The following is an 11,397-nucleotide window of genomic DNA, read 5'->3' on the forward strand; positions in this document are numbered from 1 at the left end:
GCAAAATCATACCTCTTTCTCGTAACATAAATTTAAGCCTGAGATCCTTCATTATGCACAGAGGATGTTGATTGAAAATCAAAAGTATATAAAAGTGTTTTCTGTTCCCTCTCTTCATTTGTAGAATGAGGGGGTTACTAATAGATTAAGTGCCATTCCAGTTCGGACTAGCAATATTGTATATGCAATTTCAGAGAAAAGTTTGTAGAAATAAATATTATAAATACTTGGTACTAATAGTTCAATTTGATATGGTATTTTAGGGAATGGAGGCAACAAGAAATTGGAGGACCCTATTTTTTCTAAAGTATGGAAATTAATTTGACAAATCAAATTTAAATTTTTTAATGGATCATAAACTATTTTTATTTGGTAGAATAAATGTTATTGCAGGTGCAAAGAGAATAATGCTTCATTGGATTATATTTTGTCACAACTTACATATTGATTTGTCCTTTGTATTAATTTGACCATAAGATAGAATTGAATATTTTCAGTTGTACATATTTTTTGAATTACAATTCCATTAAATGGAAAGTGATAGCTGAACAATGGAAATCAGTTCCATATGCTCTTCTTTTTGATTAGAGATTAGTCCTTCAGTAGTGGAAGGATAAATATATGGCCCAGATTACTAAATTCATTTAATACCTGGTTTTGCCTCGGCCTATGAATGAAGTCCTTTAAAATTTATGTATGCACTGCTGATTACACTACAATATTATAAAAAATATTTTGTTTAAAATTTTAATAATATATACAAGTAGTCCTCAACTTATGACCACAATTTACGCCAAATTTCTGTTGCTAAGTAAGACAATTGTTAAGTTAGTTTTGCCCCATTTTACAACCTTTCTTGCCACAGTTGTTGAAGTGAATCACTGCATTTGTTAAGTTAGTAACACGGTTATTAAGTAAATCTGGTTCTCTATTTATTTATTTATTTATTTATTTATTTATTTATTTACTTATTTACTTATTTATTAAATTTATATACCGCCCTATCTCCCTTGCGGGACTCAGGGCGGTGAACAGGCAATACTAAAAACCACGATAATAAATAAATAGTTTGTTTTAAAATCGAATTAAATAACAGGCCTGTTCTAAAAACACACCCGTAAAAAACCCCCCACTGAAACATAATCAAACTACGCCAGGCCGGCCGCACGGAATAGATGGGCCTTCAGGGCTCGGCGAAAAAGGCGCAGGTCCGCAACTGTACGTAGGTCGGGGGGTAGGTCATTCCAGAGGGCAGGAGCTGCCACAGAGAAGGCTCTCCTCCTGGGGGTCGCCAGCCGGCATTGTCTGGCCGATGGCACTCTAAGGAGGCCCTCTCTGTGGGAGCAGACTGGTCGAAGGGAGGTGTTTGGTAGGAGGCGGTCTTGCAAAAACCTAGGTCCATTGCCATGGAGCGCTTTAAAAGTTGTTACTAACACCTTGAAGCGCACCCGGAAGGCCACCGGCAGCCAGTGCAGCTCGCGCAGGAGAGGTGTTACATGGGAGCATCTAGAGGCCCCCAAAATCCCCTGCGCAGCCGCATTCTGAACTAGCTGGAGTCTCCGGGTGCACCTCAAGGGGAGCCCCATGTAGAGAGCATTGCAATAGTCCAGGCGGGAAACAACGAGGGCTTGAGTGACTGTGTGTAGGGCATCCCGATCCAGAAAGGGGCGCAACTGGCGTATCAGGTGAGCCTGATGAAAAGCCCCCCTGGCCACGGCCGTCACATGATCGTCTAAAGACAGCCGAGCATCCAGGAGGATGCCCAGGTTGCGAGCCCTCTCCGTGGGGGCTAATGACTCGCCCCCGATAGCCAGAGATGGAACCAACTAGCTATGACGTGACGCCGGAAACCACAGCCACTCGGTCTTGGACGGGTTGAGACGAAGCCTGTTCCTCCCCATCCAGACTCGCACGGCCTCCAGGCACCGGGACATCACTTCCGCGGCATCGTTGGGGTGGTCCGGGGTGGAGATGTACAGCTGGGTGTCATCTGCATACTGATGAAACTCCACCCCAAAACCACGGATGATCTCACCCAGTGGCTTCATATAAATGTTGAACAGGAGAGGCGAGAGGACCGACCCCTGTGGTACCCCACAAGTGAGGCGCCTCGAGGTTGACCTCTGCCCCCCTGCCAACACAAATTGTGTCCGGTCCGAGAGGTAGGAGGAGAACCACCGTAAAACGGTGCCCCCCAACCCCAACCCCCCTAACTGGTGCAACAAGATACCATGGTCGATGGTATCAAAAGCCGCTGAGAGGTCTAACAGGACCAGGATAGAGGAACAGCCCCTATCCCGAGCCCTCCAGAGATCATCAACCAACGCGACCAATGCCGTTTCCGTGCTGTGCCCAGGCCGGAAGCCGGACTGGCGCGAATCTAGATAGACAGTTTCTTCCAGGTGCTGAGGGAGCTGTCGTGCCACCACATTGACTTTGCTTGTCAGAACAACACAAAAATTGATCACATGACCACAGGACATCCCAATCATCATAAATATGAGACAGTTGTAAGTTGTTAAAAATGGTCATAACTCTTTTTTTCAAGATGTAACTTTGAACAGTCACTAAATGAGGTATTGTAAGTCAAGGACTACTTTTATACATGCATGAGATAAATGACAGAACAAGGTAGAGAGTGACAGAGCAAGAGAGGAGAGAATATAATGGGGGGTCTTTTACGTGTCTTCCCTTTTTGTGCTGTTGTTCATATGATTCTTCTTAATTAAATCAGGACACTGGACTGGATTTTTGCTCACCAGTTAGCCAAAGTCCTCACATCTTTTGTCCTACCTGTTTCAGCAGAGATTTGACCTTCTGAACATGGCACACAATCATAGCAACAAAATTTCTTTCCTTCCTTCTTCTTTTTCCTGGAGCCTGGAGAGCAGTGATCATTGCACACAGAAATAGGAAGGCACTGAAGAGCAATATATATGAAAGAATCAAAGGATAAAATATTTGCATTAATAGAGCTTTTTCAAACTTGAACCCACAACCAGGATGAAGCAGAAGATGAAAATGAGGAAACTTGAGTTAAAGGGAAATAATTGGCATTGACTTCTTTGGATGTTCTAGTGGAGAAACTGGAATGGCAGAAAGTTATGATTTCACAGGATCTTACAGGTGTACAGATTGCTCCTAATGAATTTTTTAGTTGATACTTTTTCTGAACCTGAGCAAATGCAATCCAGGTTCTTTTGCGGCCAGAATGTTAAAAAACATAATGTGGCACTACAGATAGTCCCTGACTTATAAACCACTATGGGTGCAGAATTTTAGTGAAAGATGTTGCTCTTGGAGTCAGGACACTATGTCAACGCTTCTAACATCAGATGTTCTTCCTTTGACAACAGATGGAAATACAGCCATTTTCTCTGTTACTTTTAGAATTAGTTGCTGCTGGGAGGGGGAATAGGGATGAGAGTCCAGCTAGTCATAACAATAATAACTTAGTTGTGGCAACCCAAGGACATTGGGCTGGAGAGCTGGGAAGAAAGCCCGCACTTCAAGCTAATTGGGGAATGTGATTTATGACTGTTTATTGGAGGAAGGAGTTGCACTTTGTTACGTGTATCCAGGGTAGAGGTATTTTCTTTGTGGTTTCAACTATGTAGTGCCGATACTTTGTTTCTCGAATAAAATATTCTTTAAGGTAAACAATGCCTCAAAGTTCTTTTGAAGAGTTTCATCTGTCGGAACCATGATACACTATGTGAAAAGTTAAAACTCTAAAAATTCTTCAAATCATGGTCATGTGACCATGAGAAACTGCAATGGTTCATAAATTTGAGCCAGTTGCTGTGTGCCTGAAATGTGATCATGCAACAACAATGGAGGCAGAAGCATTGAGGACAGGCCGTAAATAACTTTTTCAGTCCATTTTAAATCTAAAAGGATGTTAAGTGACTGGTCATAGGTCTAGGGCTATCTGCAGTTACATTGGCAACTTTTGTGTTCCAAGCACAATTAGAAGCATTTGCCATAAACCTGCCATAGACACAGCAGTGTTTAATTGCATATATAGAAAACGTTATACCTCATTCGCTTAAAAAGCCCCAAGAAACCAAGATATCATTTTCTTCAATTCCTGCCATGTATTTGACAATTGCTCCAAACAGTGTTTTACTTTTCTTATTAGTTGAGAATCTGCAGCTTCTTCTCACCTGGTTAAAGCTTCTGTGCCATACAATTTGATTATCATTAAGAGTTAATTCTCTGCCTGATGGAGCTCGAGGTTCCAAGGTTCCAACTTTGACTCGAGAAAAGGAATTATTGGGGAAAGTAATCCAGTTTGCAACATCAAACCCTGTAATCAGTTCTCTGTTTTCATCAAATGTAATAGTGTCTCCTATACTGTTATTAAATATGATGCTTTTCAAAAAAGAATTAAACTATATTTTCAAAAAATGAAAGAAATTAACAGCAAGACATTGAAATCAAACAACTACAGAAAATTATTGCAAGCTGAACTATCATACTTTGCAAAACACAAATGAAGACTGAGGGTGTCTCTACATTGCGGTTGACTGCTATCTGGACAAGACTCTGCAGTTCTTTTGGCAAGATGTCCAGAATTGGTTTGCCATTACATTCTGGATTTGTGCCTAATAAGATGTAGAAGAAACATTTCCCTATTTCTAGCCTAGTGCCTTAACCACTACACCAAACTAGTTGTCATAATATATGTTTCATATTTTATAATTACAGCCTCTCTCTTTCAGCTCATTAACATGTTAGCCCCCCCTTTAAAAAATACTAAGCATAGTTGTTATCTTCAAGGCAGAGATTTATACTGTATAAATTATAATGGTGTTATAAAAAATATATGCAAGAATTTTCAGGAGTATGAGGGCAATTAACTGACATGTTTTGGTTATGTAGAATCTGAATGCACATCAGAATAGATACTCAAATAGTGATTTTCAAATTCCATGACAAATTCCATGGCCAGCACTCATTGAACACAAGGATCATCTACAATGGATAACCCAGCCTGAACTTTAGAAGGCATGGTTTTACCTTTTCTGTATTCTGAACTTCCAAAATAACACAAAAATAAAGCTTAATATATTATTCTTTCCCACTTCCACAACATCACTTCATAGTCTGCCATGTTCTCTGTGGCTCATATAATTCAAAACAAAGTAACATGTAAAACTACAGCTCTTAGGAAAAACAATAATGCCCACCTTTGGATAAAGGCTATGGACCCAGTAAATTCTATAGAATAGAAGACCACTTCCTTCTAAACCAAAGATAATCTTTTAAATTAGTAGTTATAATATTCCTAATTAGGAAAGAAATATCCCTGTAATACAACTAGTAATGTAAAAAGTTTTATTTTCTTCAAGAGGAAGTTTTTTTTATTCTATAAAATTGATTTGTATAACAGTGCTGTGTAACAATATTCCCAGTAGCTTTATGTGTAACATCATTCCCATTACATAATGGCACAATTAACAAACAATTTTTATGTATTAGAAATAAAATAAAATACCTGCCATGGTTTTAAATCCTGAAATATTACTTCTTCTATTCCTATTGTATTTCTACATCTTGATCTGGACTTGAGTAAGACATGCAAAGAATGTACCATAACATGGACTGCATTATAAACGTTGTAACTGTGTCCAGTCATGCTCATTTCAAATAATATACTCGGCAGACTCTCTAACTTCTCATCCCCAGTGCACAATACCTTGTTATCTTCATTTGTACTGGAAATGTGTAATGGGCAGTCAAATGCCTGCTCCCAAAAATTCTGAATGAAATTGTCTTCTTTTACCCAGGATGGTCTTACAGTCTGAAGAAATTCTTGGAATCCAAGTGGTTCTTTTGAGCGAACTGCGAATGATAGAGCACCATGGAAACTCTGTATATCCCAAAGTCTCTGAATAGACAACGATTCAAAATTCCAATGGGATGTAATAATCCACACTTTACCCAAAGGTTGCAGTGAAGCAAAAGATGCTACAATGATGATCACTCTTAGATTTTGCATGGCTGGAGTTAGGGCATAGATTAAACACACTTTGACTTTATCCTCCATAAAGAGTTGATCATATCTTAATTCCATTGAAATCACGTGTATATATTCATCTATATATGCCTTTGGTGGTGTTCTAAGAATGAAAGCATAACAAATGCTGTTTTGGGAAAGCAACGGTTCAATTTTCTGCAAAAACCTGTCCCCATAGTCATCATCCACAGCCAAGACACCAATCCACATCCATCCAAAATGCTGAAGCAATCGAATAATTCCAGTGAATTGATGCATTTCATTTGGGACCATCTGGTACAAGGATGCAAATATATATTTTTCATCATGTACTGGAGAAAATGTTCCAAAGGTCAGCTGAAAGGCATTATATAACAAATAATCAGAACCATTATGTGAAATTAAGAAATAGGATTCATATTTATCATAACTAAGGCAAAAAAATCAGCACTGAAGTGTTGCTGGAAATTATGTAGTTGATTCATATATTTGCAATATTATATCAGTTACAAGGGTTGCCTATGTGTTTCTGAGCCCATTTTAACTGACTGTGGAAACACTTAAAACATAGCCCAAGATCAAAACCAGGCATATATGATATGCAAAAGACTTCTAGTTTGACTACCTGAAGGGAGTCCAGCAGCATGTAGGATATACAGAGTATTTTCTGTAGTGATCCAACCACTTTGAAACTCAATACCAACAGGAGTTTGCTAATCTTCTATATTTGGGGGAAACTGCATAGAGTTTTTGCTTTCTAAATATTTAATCATCCATACAGTTTATTCATATTTACACAAACTGAATGTACAATACAGAAGATTGTCTCAGACCTCTATCATTCCTTGGTCAGTAAAATGAGGACTCAATTGTTGGGCGCAATACGCTGACCCTGAAAAACATAGAGAGCTGTAAAGCACTGTAAACTGGTATATGAGGGCAATTCGGAAATAATCCTCCATTTGGTTATCAATGACAGACACTAGCAGATACAGAACTTTTATTATACATATTAGAAAACTACAACATTGCATTACTTTTTGACATAATCGCCATTCAAATTTAGGCACTTGTCATAACGTCTTACAAGGTTTGAAATCCCTTATTAGTAGTCGCTCAGCACAGAATCTGGGCTATAGAGGGGTTGATCAAAAACATCCCAACAGAACTTCTCCAAAAGTTCTTGGATGCATCTAGCTGTGTGCAGGGGAGCATTATCATGAACCAACACCACACCGGAAGTCAGCATGACCCTACACTTGTTATGGATAGCTCATCTGAGTTTTCATAATGTTTCACAATAGACTTCTGAATTGATGGTTGAACCACTCTCCATGAACTTCACTAGCAGTACTCCTTTGGCATCTTCACATTTGGCAGGATTTTCTATGGCACCACTTCTGGTGTTGTGTTAGTTCATGATAATGCTTCCCTGCACACCACTAGATGCACCCAAGAACTTTTGAAGCAGTTCTGTTGAGATGGTTTTGATCATTGCCCTTAGATTTGGCACCAAGCAACTACTACTAAGGAATTTCAAATTTTGTAAGACGTTATGACAAGTGCCTCAATTTGAATGGCAATTATGTCGAAAAGTAATGTAATGTTGTAATCTTACCTAATGTGTATAATAAAAGTTCTGTATCAGCGAGTGTCTGTCATTGATAACCAAATGGAAGATTATTTCCTAATTGCCCTCGTATAAATCTAAGTGCTATTGCTATTCTGCTAGATTTTCCCCTGTGAACATCAGTTCCAAAAAGAGGTCTCAAAGTACTTTAAGAATAGAAGGAATTAAAGAAACTTGGGATTTCTAGTGAGAGATCTCAAGGATCTACCTGTGGAATCTTGTAGTTGGCAAGAACTGTGGCCATGGTGAATGAAGTCTCTGTCATACGTCCTCCAATGGCAGCAATAAATGTTTTCTTTAAATCACAGGTAAAGTTGGGAACAAACTTCTGCTGTGTAGAAAGTAAGCTCAGGATTGCCTTATAGGTTATCCTTGCAGGGAAGTAGTTGTTCACAATGTGGAAACCCAAAGTGATATTCGGTAAGAGCTCAGGGTTCCTATTGATCTCCTTGACAGCAAACACCAAAGCAAGGATATGCTGATACACTTTTGGCGCATAACTGCAATAAAAACTATCAATGTAATTAAACAACATAAAAAGTGTATCCTATACTTCTCTTATACTTGTGTACTCAGACCTATAATGTTTAGGACATCAAGAGCTCCAGAAAATGGCATGCTAGCAGCGTGGCATTTTTTTTCTCCCTGCCGACAAACAATCAACTTTGCTGACAAAGCCGATTTTTGGGAACACACTCCCCAGATTTGAATGGGAGCAGCTGAGAACTAACTATGATGACCTTTGGATGACTACATACTTGCCCTGAGAAGCAAAAACTAGAGGATTGCGATTCTCAGTAAAAGAAGCCAGAGGGTTCAGTCTCTATCTTTTCTAACTGCTACTTGTATTAGACGTGGCTCTGTTTTTAACATTACATTTGAAGTTTAATTGTTAATAGCCTGGATGGATGCTGATTTCCTCTATACCCCTTTCATTGCTTTACTCCAGATTTTTAAAATATTTTCTCATTTGCTGCAAGGAAGTCAGTGTCATGAGGGATTATTTTTCTTTCCAGTGAAAGTGACTTGAGCTAATTTATACTGATTTTTACTCTAGTTTGCATTTTATTAGTCTTTTTAGAATAACTCATTTGCTTCATTTTATTTTTGCATATATCCTTGCTTTTTATTCTAAAAAAGACAGGAACTTTCTCTTCTCTCTCTCTCTCTCTCTCTCTCTCTCTCTCTCTCTCTCTCTCTCTCTCTCTCTCTCCTGTGAGAATTATTCTCTCAGGTGTTTCTCTATTACTCTGTTAATGAAAATCTATTCTTTATGTCCTTGAACACTCTGTTGAGAAAGCTTACCTATAAAAGAGACTTGGACTATATTAAAATCAAAGTAACAATAAATGAAGAACATTGAATATTGTATATTACATATTCTCTACAATGCCCCCAAAAAGAGATATAAAAGAGAAATGGGACTCAGATGTTTTAAATGTTAAAACCTTCTTGGAAACTTTTGAAAAAACAATTTTTGCCAACTTACAGGTTTTAAATGCAAAATTAGATAAAATGTTTGATGAGTTCCTAATGATTTCACATCATCCCAAAGAAGACATCCAGATATAGGTAACAATAGTTAAATCAGTCATGCAATTGGATGGGCTGGAAATTAATTTGATGTTAACAGATTTGAAAGAAAAAGAGCTTTCTTTGAAAACTGGACCCTTGCTAGAGCAGGTTGAAAGAGGCATTTATTGAACAACAAATTATGTGCAAATATCTTCAATGGAGTCCCACATCCTTTAGAAGTAAGAAGAAGTTGTTTGAAAATATTCCACTTACAATGTTAAAGAAAAGTAAAGAGGACAAATTGGAAGGAGTTGTTTTTATTATTAAGAATCAATCAATGGTGTTAGATCCTGAACAGAGATGATAGTTGTGGTAGATTACTGAGAGATTAGAAGCTACTTGTGAATTTTGTGCAAATAAAATACAATTTTTTAAGAATCACAAAGTGAACATCAAAAGAATCCTACGTGGATTTTGTGCAGTGTGTAAAGTAACATGGAGTTTTCTACTCTGTAGCCAATTTTTTACACTTCAATAAAGAGAAAAGTAATTCATAAAAAATTCCTAATAACATTATGGATATGAAAATTTTAAAATACTTATCACTATAATCCTGGTGCTCCCCCCCCTCAATTATTTTGCATTTATTAATCTGAAAATAGAATTCCTTACATCACTTCATTGATTAATGTCCGAGCGGGATCTTCTGTGAAGGAGGGGCTGTTGTGAAAGAAAAAGGCTTGAGAGGTAATTGTCCCCAAAATAACATTTCCTGGCTGAGCAAAGTGATGGGGTATAGGAAGTGGGTCATCAGGTATGCTACAATTGATAGCATATGATTTGCATGTAATACAGAACAGGAATACAAAGAGCAGCATTCTTGTCACCCCCATCCTGTTATTGATAATTGTTTCTATACAGAAACATATCCTATCTCCAGGATAAACTGAATGGCATCATTTTTCATTATCCTTATAGAGATGGCCTCTAAAACATTTGCAACTCTACTGGAATATTTTCTTCAAACATATTTCAATTTTGGATTGTCTGTGTGCTTTCAGTTTTTTAATGAGCTTTGAACTAATGCCACTTTTTAAAAAAGTGTTTTATATTTCAGAAGCTATTCTGCTATCTTTATTTCTTGCTTGGAACAAAAAAGTGGGATGATTTCCTCATTACTTTTAAGTTAATAAATTTCTGCATGAATAACCATATTTACAGGCAATAAAGTTTCTGTTTGTTCATTTTTTTTCCCATGATCTCTCCACATGGTAAAGATAAATCCCTTTATCTAAAAGTGATTTGAGTAATCTGTACACAGGGAGAAAATTTCAAAGTATATATCTTACAAAGTACATCCTCACATTTATGAACATTAGGAGAAGAAATAGGAAAGGGGAAAAGGAAAAAAGGAGAAAATATTAGAGAAATTATTAAGAATAAAATGCAAATAAAACAGCTTGGAAAATGAAATGAAGATTAGATCAGAAATGCTTCAAATGATATCTCTCTATATACTAGTCAACAAATTATATTTTGAAGATAGGAAAAAACACTCCTATTATTAGGTTTTCTGAAAATTGAGTTCAATAAGCTAAAGAAGGGATTTGTAATTTTGATGATTGGGGAAATAATCAAGTCCTTTTCAATTCTCCATATTTTGCACATCTCTCCTGAGAAAATAGCTAGAAGTCTGTATTCAATTACTGTAATTTGCTTTCATTTTTTTTACACCATGAAAGTGCAATGAGCCTTTTTTATCAAATTTTCTGACAAATATTTAAGTCAAACTTCATATACAATAAATTGATTTAAGCAATTAAAACTGAAAAAGTTTCATTTTCATAAATACATCAATCAGCCCTAATTTGTCTATCAAAATATAAAAAAATTAATTCAGTTATTTTAATATTTATCTGAGACATTTTGCCTCATAGATTGTGAGGGTCTGGATGGGGAGAAACAGACTCAGGCTCAACCCATCCAAGACCGAGTGGCTGTGGTTACCGGCGCCTCGGCATAGTCAGCTGATTCCATCGCTGACTATAGGGAGCGAAACACTGGCTCCCTCGGATCGGGTACGCAACTTGGGTGTCCTCCTGGATCCACGGCTGACACTGGATGATCAGTTGGCGGCCGTGACCAGGGGGGCGTTTTATCAGGTTCGTCTGATTCACCAGTTGCGACCTTTTCTGGACCGAGACGCCCTACGCACGGTCACTCATGCCCTTGTCACCTCCCGCCTGGACTA

This window comes from Protobothrops mucrosquamatus, unplaced genomic scaffold (genome assembly GCF_001527695.2).
Source record: "Protobothrops mucrosquamatus isolate PMUCROS unplaced genomic scaffold, P.Mucros_1.0 scaffold160, whole genome shotgun sequence".
Classification (NCBI taxonomy): domain Eukaryota; kingdom Metazoa; phylum Chordata; class Lepidosauria; order Squamata; family Viperidae; genus Protobothrops; species Protobothrops mucrosquamatus.